The sequence below is a fragment of the Lactuca serriola genome, chromosome 8, assembly GCF_051521515.1.
Source record: "Lactuca serriola cultivar US96UC23 chromosome 8, Lser_US96UC23_V15, whole genome shotgun sequence".
NCBI lineage: Eukaryota > Viridiplantae > Streptophyta > Magnoliopsida > Asterales > Asteraceae > Lactuca > Lactuca serriola.
This window is the reverse complement of record NC_136415.1, coordinates 146,913,476-146,928,238: the sequence shown is the minus strand read 5'-3', so window position 1 is coordinate 146,928,238 and position 14,763 is coordinate 146,913,476. Positions and strand designations below refer to the sequence as shown.

At 34.8% G+C, this 14,763-nt stretch overlaps 1 long non-coding RNA gene and 1 pseudogene across 2 annotated transcripts; one reads left to right on the top strand and one right to left on the bottom strand.

The window, feature by feature from the left end:
- Positions 1 to 339: 339 nt before the first annotated feature.
- On the bottom strand, positions 340 to 708 carry LOC145067484 (putative mitochondrial protein AtMg00820 pseudogene; annotated as a pseudogene).
- Positions 709 to 10,557: 9,849 nt separating this feature from the next.
- On the top strand, positions 10,558 to 14,194 carry LOC145069881 (uncharacterized). 2 transcript variants are annotated; one of them, XR_013689706.1, is made up of 7 exons: positions 10,558 to 10,725; positions 11,564 to 11,849; positions 11,935 to 11,974; positions 12,045 to 12,192; positions 12,526 to 12,598; positions 13,497 to 13,553; positions 13,936 to 14,194. It is a non-coding gene; the product is annotated as an uncharacterized LOC145069881 (long non-coding RNA). The 2 variants fall into 2 exon arrangements; XR_013689707.1 differs by lacking the exon at positions 13,497 to 13,553.
- The last annotated feature ends 569 nt before the right edge of the window (positions 14,195 to 14,763 follow it).

Below are 14,763 nucleotides of genomic sequence, written 5' to 3'. Positions count from 1 at the left end.
AGAAAGAAATATATTTCTCTATTCATGCTCATCTGAAACTTGTTGGTCATGAGCTTTGCAAAGTCATCCACCATACCCTGATCTGTTTACCCAAATATGATATCATCCACATAGATTTGGACAAGCATAAACTGATTACCATTTGTTTTTCTAAATAATGTGGGGTTTATTACACCTCTTTTGTATCCGAAGATGACAAGAAACTCAGAAAGAGTCTCATACCATTCCCTTGGAGCTTGCTTGAGACCATAAACTGGCTTTTCAAGTTTGAAACAATAGTCTGGGAAATCTTGACTTTCGAAGTCTGGAGGTTGTTGTAAGTAAACCTCTTCTTTCATTTCACCTTTTCAGGAAGGCACTTTTTACATCCATTTGATGTACTTTGATATTTTTGTGTGCCGCATACGCTAAGAAGATGCGTATTGCTTCCATCCTAGCTATAGGGGCATAAGTTTCATCATAGTCAACACCTTCCAGTTGACTATACCCCTTAGCAACTAATCTTGCTTTGCTTCGCTCGACCACACCGGATTCATCAAGTTTGTTTTTGTACACCCATCTTGTTCCAACAACAGTGTGACCTTTCGACTTTAGTACTAGTTGAGACACTTTGTTTCTTTCAAACTCCGCTAGTTCTTCTTTCATGGCGGTGATCCAGTCGGGCTCCAGAAGAGCTTCCTTGATGGATCGAGGCTCGACTACGGACATGAAGGCCGCATAGTGGCAGCGGTTCGTTAGATCACTAGAAGATCGAGTTTGTACGCCTTCAGATGGGTTACCAATGATTTGACCAAGTGGTTAATCTTTCGTCCAAACATGTAGACAAGGTTGTTGGTGATTAGCGGCTGCAGTAGAAGGAATATCAACGCTATCAGGAGACTCTCCAGTTGGGGAAGGCAGTTCCCCCTCGACTAGTGAACAACCCGCAGAAGTGTCTTGCACTGAAGGAGTTTGATCAACACTTGAGTGAGGTTCCCCTGGATTGCAGATGGGAGTCCCCCCCGAACCTAAGATGGTTCCCCCTGGATTGATGAGTGAGTGATAATCCTTGAATAAGTTCTTCTGTCGATGTTCTCTATTTCTTCATCGTTAGAGTTTGAGGAGACATTTGATGGGGACCCGAGGATGCCATGATATCATTCTCTAGGATGAACTTAGTTTCAGTTGAAGGAGCAGTGTTGCAGACATAATAATCATCAAATTCAACGTTGAAGTTTTCTACTATCAGTCTTGTGCGTTTGATGAGAACCCGATAGGCTACTTTATTGGTGGAGTAGCCAAGAAAAATGCCTTCATCTGATTTGGGTGCAAATTTCTTAAGGTGATCTTTGTTGTTGATCACAGAACATTTGCATCCAAAGATGTGAAAGAATCTGACATTTAGTTTTGCGGTTGTTCAGGCCCTCATAAGGAGTTTTGTTTAGACGCTTGCAAATGATGCTTTGTTTTTGAACAAAGCACGCAGTTGCCATTGCTTTGGCCCAAAAGTATAGAGGAAGGTTTGCAAAGTTTAGCATAGATTTGGCTGCTTCGACCAGAGTACGGTTTCTTCGCTCTACAACTCCATTTTGCTACGGTGTGTAGGGAGCTGAGAAATTGTGACTAATGCCTTTGGAAACCAAGAACTATTCAGGAGATGATTTGTAAACTCGGTTCCATTGTCACTACAGATTCTTTGTACTGGTAATTTGATTTGGAGTTTAATTTATTTAATCAAGTTGATAAGAACTTGTGGTGTTTCGGATTTGAGCCTCAGAAAGAAGACCCAAGTGAAACGAGTGAAGTCATCAACTATAACTAGTATATACTTCTTGTGATGGAGACTAGCTACGGTAGATGGACCGCAGAGATCAATGTCCAAGAGCTCTAAGGGTTCATAAATTGATGAATCCATCACCAGTGTATGGCTTCCCTTCGATTGTTTACCACACTCACAAGTTGGGTAGAGTGTATCGTTGTTGTACTTTAGAATGGGGAGACCTCGGACGAGTTCTCCGGTGACAAGGTTGTTGATATACCAAAAGTTCAGATGAGCTATCTTGCGGTGCCACAACCAGTTGACTTTGGATACTACTTTGGACAGAAAACACAACTGCGGTTTCCCAATGATCAATGAGACATCCAAAGGATACATTGTCCCTTCGGACATAGATTTGATCAAACAGGTGCTTCTATCACTTGTCATAATGTAGCAGTACTCATTATCAAACTCAACCCGATGGTCTGCTTTGCATAGTTGGCCTACACTGATGAGATTATGCTTGAGGCCTTCTACATAACCAACCTTTTGTCAGAAAAGTTAGAAAAAGTCATTGGTATTGTACATTCCTCTTTGTCTAATTCCTTGACTGCAGTGTTTTTCGAAAACTAATTTGAAATAGCAGGTTTTTCAGGACTCTTTTGGTTTGAAACTTTGGCTTGTTTTTTGTTTTTTAGAAATATTTTCGGCTTTTTACCACGAGATCTAAGTTCCTCTTTGAACACCAGTTTTGCCTGAGTTTTTGGGGAACCGTAGTCAGAAGTGTTCAACTGCAGTTTTTTGAAAATCTTTGGTTGTTTTTGAACATGTGGAATTGAATTTTCTGAACTTGAAGATTTTGGACTTTGTGAACATTGACCATATTCGAAATTTACAATTGGTATTTCATGAAAAATGGGTTGTATGGTCACTGTGTTTTTGACATTGGTCTGCGGTAAGGATAACTGGCCTACCGTAGAGTATGTCAGAAGTGGATTTTCTTAGGATACTTTATAGATGGTAAGGATGAGCAATTATAGGTTAATTCTGGTCCTTCCAACACAAATTCTTCATCTACAACAGAAGATGATTGAGAATTGGGACAACTGGTGTTAATAACTTGTATTGGATCCGAGGATTCTAGGAGAATTTCCTCAATAACACAATTGTTACTTAGTTCATGAAGTCTACCGACGTGACATCTAATGTCTTCGGGGAATGTTTTGTCTTTGAATGGGAAATGAAACTCTCTATCTTGTGGGACATAGGGACGCTCTATGTTAAATCGAGGTGATGAATCCTTTGCGGTGGAATACCGATTGGACTAAACCCAATTGTATGTATCATCTACTGTCCCATTATTCACAATATTTTAAATAACTTCACTTTCATTAAACAACTTTTCGATTAAAAGATTTAAGCGTACATTCTCTTTTTTGGGCTAGATCCCTTTGATTCAAAGCTATTCCTAACTGAATTTCACACAACATTCTGGCATCTTTCTCTAACACTAAGTCTTTTTCTAACATGGCAACTTTGAGTCTTTTATCTTCTAGTCGTCCTCTCACATGAAACATTTCTTGGGACGTTATGTTCTTTTCATCTAGGGCCTTATTATAGTCTGAAAGGACGACAACACAAGTGTCATTAAGGTTGTCTAAGAATGGTAGACAATCATGTATGTTGTAATTATTAGATTTGATCATGAGTTTTACCTGTTCAACGATGCTAAGAGTTCCATCTTTTGCCATGTAGCAGTAGTTTTTCTCCAGCTTTGTTGACCCATCCTCATCAGCAGTTGCCATCATGCAAAATTTTCCCTTGCCTTTGATGTTGTTGAAATCTTCATCTTCATCTCCTGAAGACCAAACTTGATGATCCTTCTTAAATTGGGCCATGTATGCCCTTGCCTTTTCCTTTTCTTCCATCTCTTTAGCCATTCTATGATAGAATGCTCTATCCTACACGAAATTGGCTTTAAATTCTTTAGCAAAGTGGTTTTCTTTGTTGCATTTGTGACAAATGATAACATCATTTTGTCTTCGGTTGAGGTACTGGAGTCGGTTGGCTTGACAGGTTGCGGTGCCTCCTTGGATTGATGAGTGTTCTGAGTTTGCAGAGGCTGGTGAGGATTTTTGGGATATTGAGAATGATTTTTCTGCGGATTGAAGTTACAGTTGAAGGGAGGCTTAGTGAACTGCTGATTTTTGCGAAATGATGAGGGTGGTTGCCTGTTGAACTGTTGGCTAACTAGGGCAATGGCATTTAGGAATTCTTCTTCATCATCATATTCTGAATCAGCTTCGTATGACTGCGGTGGATTGTCATACGAGAGAGAGTAAGGTTGGATGTTTTTGTTTTTAGGGGTTTGAGCTATGAGAGCGAGTGGTCCTCTGAAGTCTGCACAGTCTTTTAGCACGGTTGATTCTTGTGCTTGAAGTTCACCATATAACTTGAAGAGAGATAATGAGTGAATCTTTCTATCACCTTGCAAATTGCAAATTCACCATATAACAACATTAGGTGTGGACAAAGCCCATAATCGTTTTTGTGAGGTGGCACATAAAAACAGTCTGAGCACGAGGGGAACACTGCCCCCTTCCCGTTATGTGGCCCTTTGTTTCTGTTTCAATGGTCGATAACGTGCATTTTTTCTCCATTTGACTGTTGAAAACAGTAATAATTTAAAAAAAATATTTATCTATAAATACATACTATCATCTTTAATTTTAATCACCCATTTTCCCTCTATTTCAACCTTCAAGAATTCCAAAAACAAAAAGAATGAATACATTCAATGATAGTGATGTGGATGATATGTTTGCCTCTATGATGCACGAGTATTGCACGAACATGCTACTACAACCAAATCCAGCTCCTCTATTAACCAGGCGTGCATCGTTAAATAGAGATCGCAAAGAAGGGCACAGCCGTCTAGTTCACGGTTATCGTATGGATGATTGTGTGTACCAGCCACACAGTTTCAAAAGAAGGTTACGTTTGCGGAAAAATGTTGTTGTTCGGATAGTCAACGCCTTGGAAAGCATGTATTGTTTCTTTCACATACAGCTTTTACATAATTTAAATACATTGTTTCTTTCAAATATAGCTTTTACATATTAAATATACGTTTATGTATGAAATTTTCCAAATGAGATATGATGTTATAGGTAAACAAGGATTCACAGGGTTGCAGAAATGTGTTGTTGCAATTAAGCTTATAAGCTGTAACAACCCGATATTTCAACTCTTTGTAATGACCTAAAAAGTCAAGTATTGTAACCACCTTGGAGTTAATAAAATTAACTTTGATAATAAAATGCCCAAAAAGTATCTATTTAAATTCCTACTATATTTAATATCATTAAACCGGGATCGTACGTAAAAAGAATGCCCAAATCCGACTTCGTATATTGAAGTTAAGATTTTTCCAAGTTCGGCTTAGCAGCAGACAGCTAAAAACTCGAATTGGAGATCGAGCGACTTTTGGCCGGAATGACCTAAACGAGAATCGAAGGTCTCGACAATGGTATTTCAGCGGTAAAAAGTCTGGCAAAAACCGACGTCAGATAAAGAAGTTATGAATTTTTAAAGAAATTCCTTAATCACGATATTTTATAAATAAATAATAAAAATAATTTCATAATTTGCCAACGGAGTCTAAACGAAAGTTGTAGAGCATAGTCTCACCTACGCGTGGATATAAAGACCATCAAAAACGGAGTTTGTATGAAGAAGATATGATTTTTTGAAGTTTATTAAATAAATTATATATAAATTTAAATCAAAATTCTGGTAATATCCAAAGGAGGAGTCAGCGTCCTCATCCGAGTTACGCGCTGCGTAGCCTCGTACGCCCCGCGTACGCGAAGGCCTTGGTCTCGGTCCGTCCACGTCTCCACTATGCGAGCCTATGCGATCCGTCCCATCCGAGCTTCGGGGCAGTCGAGGACTCGCTCATGCATGACGCACGGGTACGCCCCGTGTACGCCCGTACGCCCCGCGTACCGAGGCCTCTCAGCCCCTATAAATAAAGATGCGAGGGTTCCGGAAAATTCACCCCATTTCTCTCACGATATTGCCTCGATTTCCGTGCCCTCACTACCCCAAAGCCCTGATCATTTTGCTCAAGTCCCGAAGGTCGATTTTTCTCCCGAGAATCCCGAGAAAAATCCGTTTCCCGAGACGAAACTCTGCCCGGTTTTCCATCTCGCTATCTTCAAACTTTCAAGTGAGTTCATACCCCCTTCAAATACACTTTAAATACATTTTAAATGCTTTTATACTCTTTTAGGGGAGGAATACAAGTAAACATACGGTTATTATCGTGTATTTCATAAAATTTGACCTTACTCGTTTTTATCAAATGAATCACGTGTGATTTAGTACTACTATGTGAAAACTCTTGTCATACTTTGCATGCACTAGATTTATACGAAGTATTTAGTAATTCCAAAGTATCCTTCGTTGCTAAATCGTTTTATACATTCTAAAAACTTATGATTTATGCTTTGTCAAACATTGTGAAAAAAAGGATAATCTTTGCACACAAAACTATTACTTTAATACAGACTTAGTTGAGAATCCATGAGACATGTACATCTTCAAATACTGCCTTTTTATTAGAAGGTATCGCTACAAGTCCTGTCTATAACCAGAGTCTCCCGTTCGGAGAACATGTCAAATGTGTATAGATCTATACGGGAAGTCATGATCCCGCGCCCTGACTGTTAGCTACAGTCCTTCCTTTGGGGTGACAGTTTGTCATAACGCTACGACGCCTGAAGAACGTCGCTACAGGCATATTATGTTTAGTATGGTTATAAAACTCATCGGATATACAATTATTATAGTACTTCTGATTTATGAACGAGTAGTTATTAAAACTATTATTCATCTAATAAACTGAAATCTTCTAATAGGTTTTATTATATAAATCTATGCTTCAACTTTCTAAAGCATGTCTTTTGCTTTCGGTTTTTAGTCTGGGACATTAGGCTAACTATTACTTTAGGAAAATATGGGGTTTTCCTTGTATGCAAAACAAACGACTAATAGGAAAATAAGGGATTTTCTTGATTCAACTAGCTATATTATTCAATACATATATTCTCATGCATTTCACACTTTTATAAGAAAATAAGGGATTTTCTTGGAAAATATACACTCAATTTGGAATGGCATTCAATGTTTCTAAATCACTTATGAACTCACCAACTTAATTGTTGACACTTTTTCTTTGAAATAACTTGTATTCTCATGGAACCGTTAAACAGGTTTGGAAATCAACTTTTGGGGATTAACGCGCTGGCGTTAATTATTTCTTTTGAAAGATGTTTATGCATTTATCTTTTGAGCATGTAATGAATACAATGATGTAAACATTTTTAAAACCTTTATATATGTATGGTGGTGTGTACTTTCCTTTCTATGAACTGTTATGATACTGAATATGACGTCCTTCGCCCCCGAACGTTTCCGCCGTTCTGGTTTGGGGGTGTGACATAAGCAATGAGAGAATCGCCTGATTCGATTAACGATTATATGAGAATGTCTGAGAAAACAACAAGATAAAGTTTGTATAGATTGGCGAGAGGTGTTGTCGAAATCTTCGTTGACATTTATTTACGCAAACCTTCATCCTCCCTAATAAATAAATATTTTTTGACACATGTCACATTCTCATTTATTTTGCCACATGTAATTTTGTGGTTATTTTAAATTAATTTTTATTCCACATGTCATTTTATGGTTTTTTCATTTTATTAATTTGTAGATAATATTTATATTCAATAATAAATGCATATCAATTTCATTAATGAACTTTCCTTCTAATTTCAAAATTACCAAATTAAAGATTCATTTATTTTCTTTATTTATTTATTTAAAATATTGGTTTAAATTTAAAAGAGAAAAAAACACTTTAATTTTTATAATTCAATATTTTCTCACTTTTCTTATAAATTCATACTTTTCAAATGTTTAGAATTTCGTATTTATTATTATTATTATTTTAAATAAACCCATGTAATACATGAGTCTCACACCTAGTTGAATGATATACAACATTTATATGCGGCACATAAAGAAAGACATGGTTTTCTGGGTATGCTTGGAAGCATTGATTGCACACACTGGAAATGGAAAAATTGTCTCGTAGTGTGGAAAGGCCAATAAGCAAGTGGTCATCATGGAATGCATTCTTTGGTATTAGAGGTTGTTGCTTCCAAGATTTATGGATTTGACATGCTTTTTTCGGGGTTGTGAGTTCGAACGACATAAACGTTCTTGATCAATCATCAATATTTGACGATATTTTGTTATCAAAGGCACGCCGCTCCTTTCACAGTGAATGGAAATGAATATAAGTTTGGATATAACCTTACGGATGTAATACATCCGGCATATTTCACATTCGTGAAGGCGTTTTGACACCCAGTGGAACCAAGAGACAATTTTTTTGTAACATCCCAAAATCATGTTAAAATTTTTCATTTTTAATTAAGTAAAATCATTGTTTTCAAACAACACCCAAGTCAAAAACCAAGTATCAAATACAAATAAGGCAGAATCATAGTGTATCAAGGTCTCTCAACATATCACTAAAGGGTGTGTACAATCACGGCTTTGCTCCCCCCACCCCCTCATCATCTAAAGTACCTGAAACATGAAACTTAGACAGTAAGCCAGAGCTTAGTAACTTCCCCCAAAGTACCACATAACATAACATATACAAATAATACATATTAGGTCCACAAACCTCACAGTTAGATTACCCCTGACCCACAACCTTTCGGTTGGATTGCCCCGACCCACAACCTTACAGTTAAATTGCTCTCTTCTGGCCCACAACCTCATGGTTGGATTGCCACCGGCCCACAACCTTTCGGTTGGGTTGCCCGGGTTTGTGACTGCCAGTACAAAGTAGTACAGTCTAAACCCAACCACACTATGTCGACATGTAAAACAAATAAACATATAACATCAACCAAATAATCATGCAGTTCTTAACAATTCAATATAGTATAGCAACATTCCAAACCAAAATACACAATCTACTGGGTCGGCTTTGGTGTCTTCGACCCACAAGTATAGTGAGGAAAACTCACCTCACAATCCGAAAAGATAGTTGAACAGATCACAGCTCCAACTGCTGACTCTCCAGGTTACATATACAACAAACAATGACCTAGTCTCAAACTACTGCTCAAAATACTCAAAATACCCCTACGTCAAACTTAGACAAAATCCCGGTCAAAGGTCAAAAGTCAAAAAGTCAATGAGTCAACTCAGGCTGAGTACACACGACAATCATACTCAGCTAATACGCCCAACGAGCTACTAACCCAGCAGTATCCGATGTTGCCATCACTCCTTGAGGTCGAGGGTTGAAGTCTTACTGTGAACATAGGTGAAATAATTTATTTCGGAGTAGTTTAGTACTAAATTTTCAATAAGACAATCATCCTCACTTCAAATGTATGAGAGAATGCAAAAAATGAACAAATACGAGATAAGTGTCTAATGCTATTTGAAATCCATGATCATTTCTGTGTACTTCTTTTTCAATGATAATTCTTACCTAGCACATGCTACGAAACAAAAATAGAGTATTATGTGAAAAGAAAATACCTAGTGTATTATTCATAAACCATAATCGTAAAAGAAAACACTAGATAGGAATGCATAATACTAACATTTAAAACAAACAGATTTTGACATAAAATGATCTTACACACACTAAGTATCTCTTAACAAAAGAATTAACAAGTGATCTCAAATACATAAACTTAATTTCTACATGTAGTAATCATATACAAACAAATATTAATAAGATGCAAACTACAATTTTGTTAATATAATTAAATAATATATTGTAGTCTATTAGTTAATTACACTACAAGAAAAGTGACTTTTAGTGACCAATTTTTAGTGACGACCCAAAATATAGTCACTAAAAACATCTTTTAGTGACTATATATTAAGTGGTCACTGAATTTTGGTAATGGTACAAATTTAGTGACCAAATCTTTGATAGTTGTCACTGAGTTGTCACTAAAACATAGAAAAAAAATTATTATTATTTAATTTCATAATAAATATTAGTGACTAAAAAAAATCGTCACTGAAATGACAATTAGTGACCAAAAAATAGTCGTCACTGAATTGTAGCCTTGGTTACCAAAAACAGTGGTCATTAATTAAGTACCATGTGTTGTTCAAACACATATATGGCAACGATGCTAGTACTCACCGAAAAGATAGTGACTACAAATGGTGGTCACTAGTTGACGGAAAGATTATGATCTTTTTACCTTTGAAAAATTATACTTTGTTTATTTGAAAACAATGTAAATTTATTACATAAATAGATTTTTCACTAAACATTTTTTAAAAAAATATAAAAAATATATCGGTAATTTACAAATAAATAGAAACAAATGTTACCAGCTATAACTTTTTTTTAGCGCATAATACTATTATACATTTACTATATCAGGTTTATAAAAATATTTGTTAAATTGATTTTTGTTAAAATGTTAAATAATATATTTATGTTATTATTAGGTTTAAAAAAATATTTATTAAATTAGTTTTAATGAAAAGTATATTAATATATAATGAAAAATCTAAACAAAATAAGAGTTTCATACGCATTTGCCCTAGATCGAAATCTACGCACTACCACCACCCTACAGTTCGGCATTTCCTCTTGTCGGCCCACCGGCGTAACGGCGTTGCTCAAAATCTCTAAGCCGATGCACCTCCCTACGTCGGTATGGGAGTTTGGACCCAATCGCATCGCATTGCCGTTTGGAAGTAACCTAATCGCATCGCATATCCGTTTCGACCTAATTGCATCACATCACATCGTCGTTTGGACCTAATCGGATATGCATACACTGATACGTAGACCATAGTCATATCTCCATTCGTCTCTCCTTCTCCGTTTATCTCATCTACCGTTTTTGGTCATTGTGTTTCTGGTATCCCTCTCTCTCTCTATATATATCTATCTCTTTCCTAATTTTGTGTATTTCTGTGATTCCGATTTTGTTAGGTTTAATTCTGATTTTTTTTCTTTCTAATTGGCTGTGAATCTCTATGATTTGTCTTTTGATAGTGAGTTTATTTGTTCTATGTTAGCTTCTTTTGTAATTTATTCTTCAATCAGATATGGAAATCTAGTGTAAATGCTTCCAAGTTCATTATGTTCTTAAGAATGCCACTAATTTTGACTTCACCTACAGTATCCTAGATCAGCAAAGCAAATAAAGATTTACTCATTTTCTTTAGGATTTTGCAAACAAAATCAGTTAGACATGCTCTGATGGACAATCACTTTTGTTTAGCAACAGATGAGTAGACTATATGCATTTGCAATTCCGTATCCAATTAAGAACGTGATCTGTTTATATCATATAGAAAAGCTCAAACTGTTATGATTTGGGTAACAAAAATTCCCAATTTTGGTATAAATGAAAATCATATTCTCTTGCAAAATATCATTTTAATTGAATACATTACCTATGTATTTATTTCTAAACATTGTAAACTAAACTGTTTCTAGAAATCTCTTTTGGTGGTTGCTGTTGTCCTAACTCTGTTTGTTATATTATTTCTGTGAAGTGATGCTTTTACAGATTATGCTATTAACATCTTATTATTCTGAAAACTCTTGTTTCCTCTCAGTTTAGACCAATATAACTTGAAATTATCTAGAGTGATGCCTTTTTTTCAACTTTAGATTAACTTATTCCTTAATTTAACAACCCCGCCTGAGTTTTATATACCACTTTCATTATACATTTATGTTATTTTCAGGATTTTTTCTTTTACCATAGCATATGGAAAAGTCTTGGATGAATATAGTTCATAGGACAAAGGACCCAAGATGATTTTCATTTATACCAAAACTGGGAATTAGAAGCCCTCCGAAGATTAATGGATGAATCGCACCAGGAGCTTTTTGAAGGATATCAAATGAAGACCATGGTTTGAACCCATAAGCATTTTTTGTACCTATATAGTTCATCGTTGCGCTCGATTATGTTTCTTTTGGAAGCTATGGTTTTGTTTCAGATTGAAATGAAGACCAAGAGTTTAACCTGTAAGCATCTGCCATTTATATCATTTTTTATTTGAATCTATTTTTCCTTTGATTTCGCATGTTTGGATTTCTATTTTTTGCTTAGGAGACGCTGAAATAAAATAGATAAGGTCAACTCTTGGAAGGTAAAAGTATTTTATGTTTGATTGAATTTTATGACTTTGTTTATTCTCATTAATTGGAGAAAATTTACAGGAAAAACCAAAAAATTTCTTTTCCAGAAAACTCACAAGAAAGCAAAGGACATGCCAAGAGTGGGAAATTTGACCAAGTAGAATGTTGTTGGCTAGAAACTCAACAAGAAAGCAAAGGACATGGCAAGAGATTTTTGAAGTTTAAGAAGGTAATAATTATGAAATTTACTACAAATGTACTTATGGGGACATCATTAAAGTAGAGCAAAAACTATACATTCTATGTACTTATAATATAAAAAAGGAAAGATGCAATAAATAGCAACACACATTTGTTTATTTGTGTATTATAGCATCTAGCTTCCGTTTCTTTTTTTATAACAGCGTTGTACTTTCAACCTTTTAAAAAGTACATTGTTGAACATGACAAGTTATTCTGCCTACTGTCCCACCTACCGGTAACAAATGCATAGTTATAATGTTGTAATATTATAACAATAACAAGATATTAAATATGTGACTTTATGAGTCTTCATTTTTAGGTTTGCAAAGGATATTGGATGTGTAGATAAAGATATGGGAGGTCAACATGAGGCATCTTCCCTTCGTGATGAAGTAAGTAAGTCGATCTTATCAAATTAAAAAGTTACTTGTACTATGAATTATTTCTAGGGTATTTTACTTATCGGAAATTTGTATATGCGAGATCATCCAAATCAATATAGCTATAGCCTATATGATATAATGTGCTTTTAGGATGTAATTTTTTGGGGATTAGGTTTACTTGAACAAAGTACAATACAGATGCATGACTTGGTGCGAAAATAAAAACAAAGGGCATTATTGTCTTTTTTGGGTTTCTGTTAAATGCGACAGGTATATTCAATAATGTATAAGAACATGGTGACTATGGTTAGCAGGGGATTAGAAAGAGTTGGTTTGATGTTTTAAAGATTTGGTACGATAAAAATTCTAAAGGGTATTTTGGTCCTTTTTTGGAATTTAATGGATCTAAGACCTGGTGTAACTATAACTCTAGTCCTCTAATTGTGTTAATCTTGATTTTGGATTCAGTTTGATAGGGATTAGTTTCATTAGAAAAAAGGATAGTAGAGAAGGAATGATATAGAAGATTTTTTTTTTCTTTTTTTTGGTGAAAATGAGATGTTACAGTTAACCTGTATCCTTACAGTTTACAAATGCTTTGAGTTTGACAGAAAAAAAATTTATAAAAGATATTTTTTTGTGAAAAAACATTGCATATACAATTTTTTTATAACCTGAACCAATAAACACCACATAGACCATTTTGCCCCTGTTTAGAAATTGACCATTACCCCCTGTTCAGAAATTGACCATTACTTAACTTTCTATTTTCTTTCTTATTAAGGTGTTGTACTTTAAAAAAATAGTCAATTACTTTCTAAATTCAATTTTTTCATATTAGAAAACCGTATCTGTTCAATAACAGTTTAGAATAATAATGTCTTTTATGTACTTGTTTGATATCCAGAGTAGCTACTTGATGAATCAGAAAAGACACCGAGGAATGGATAATCCACTTAATCACGTAAGATTCTAAATTTACATGGTGTTTTGTATGATTCCTTCCTTTTTGTTATTTTTCAATATTTATTAGAGGGGAGATTTCTTTTCATTCTATCATGAAATGGAATGAAAAATTGCAATATAACATAACCCAATTTCAACTGTGTAATTTTTAGTGATTTAAATCTTTATAAAACAAAATTCATTCTTTTGGCTAAACTATAATTTTTTTATTTTTTAAAACTAAAAAATATTGTTTTTATCATAACCTTATTTGGGTATCTGAGAGGGTGCAATGGGCACATGATTCTCCATTTATTATTTTGACTTCAATTCTCTATGATGATGTTTTTAGTTTGTGGTGGGATATCAAATACATGTTAATTATTTTATATATATTGCAGGCATGGTCAATATTGACTTGGGAGGATTGCTTATAGAGGCTGCAAACAGATGAGATAGTTATTGCATAAAAAAGAGTTGTCTTGAAGCAAATCATGTTGTTTGAGAAGAGTTGAATCTTTTTTTTTTTGGTTTTCTTTTTGTGTACTCTGCTAGAAAGTTGTATTAAGGTTTTGTTGAGGATATGATATAAGTCTGCTAGAAAGTTTTGTTAAGGTTTTGTTGAGGACATGATGTAAGTCTACATGATAATCGAGACAGTGCCAATTGGAAAATAATTTCCCCTCACAATTAAATTGTTCATAGTATATCTACCATTAATTAAGTTCCATGTGGGTTAAATGCAAGAAATAACGACAAAAGTCAGTGACGAGTTTTTTGGTAACTAATTAGATAAAATAGTGATGACTTTTTTTGGTCACAAATAGGATAAACCGGTGACGACTTTCTATGGTCACTAATCGGATAAGATAGTGACGAGTTTTTATGGTCACTAATTAGGTAAAATAGTGACGACTTTCATTGATCAGTGACAACATTTAGTGATGAAACGGGTCGTAACAGATTTAGTGACCAGTATATTTTAGTCACTAATTAGTGACCATTTTATATTTTGGTCACTAATCAGTTTTTGTGACGGACCTATAGTGACGAAAGGTGACGACCAAAAATTTGGTCACTAAATCATTTAGTGACAACTTCTTCTATTGTTAGTGACCAGTTTGCTTTCGTCACTAATTGGCATTTTTTTTGTAGTGTTATTAAATTTAATTAATGACTTTTTTATTTCAAATGTAACAAGAATAATAAACTATATCTCTTATACATAT